Source organism: Nanorana parkeri, unplaced genomic scaffold (genome assembly GCF_000935625.1).
Source record: "Nanorana parkeri isolate BGI_ZX_2015 unplaced genomic scaffold, ASM93562v1 scaffold2213, whole genome shotgun sequence".
NCBI classification, from domain to species: Eukaryota; Metazoa; Chordata; class Amphibia; order Anura; family Dicroglossidae; genus Nanorana; species Nanorana parkeri.
The window spans coordinates 64063-64617 of record NW_017308481.1 but is presented as its reverse complement, the minus strand read 5'-3'; positions in this window follow the sequence as shown (position 1 = coordinate 64617).

Genomic DNA, 555 nt, shown 5'->3' with positions numbered 1-555 from the left:
CCCCCCCCCCCCCCCGGGGACTCGCTGCCCAACTCCCGGCCTCCATGTTGGATCTCACTAGATTTCCATAACCATGGGACCATTACCGTCCACCACCGAGGTCGTCGTGCTTGGTGACCACACACGTCATTCTGAGGAGAAAACCCGACCCGGGAAATTATTCCGACAAGTCTCCGTAATTACACCTCCCAGGTCAAAGGTCAGGACCCCCAAACAGGGCGTATAAGGTCGGTCTGTCTGATCTTCACATGGAGGTACCAAAGCAGCAGAAGAGCCGTTGTAGCACCCAGATGGAGCCACAAGAGGGAGCAGAAGAGCCGCCTGTGGTTGTCCTCCGGCTGCTCCGCAGTTTTCTCTTCTGTGACCCGAAAATCTCATCAGATACATTGTAAGAAAAAAATCCAAAGCGCCAATAATGACCAACAGATGAAAATGAAGTGCAAGCGAGGATAGCCCGGGGTGCTGCCCCCCTTCAGCCTGGGAAGCTGCAACACTATGAGGGAATACATTTCTGGAGCAACCCCCCCCCCCCACAGGGTGCATCTCTGGAGCAAA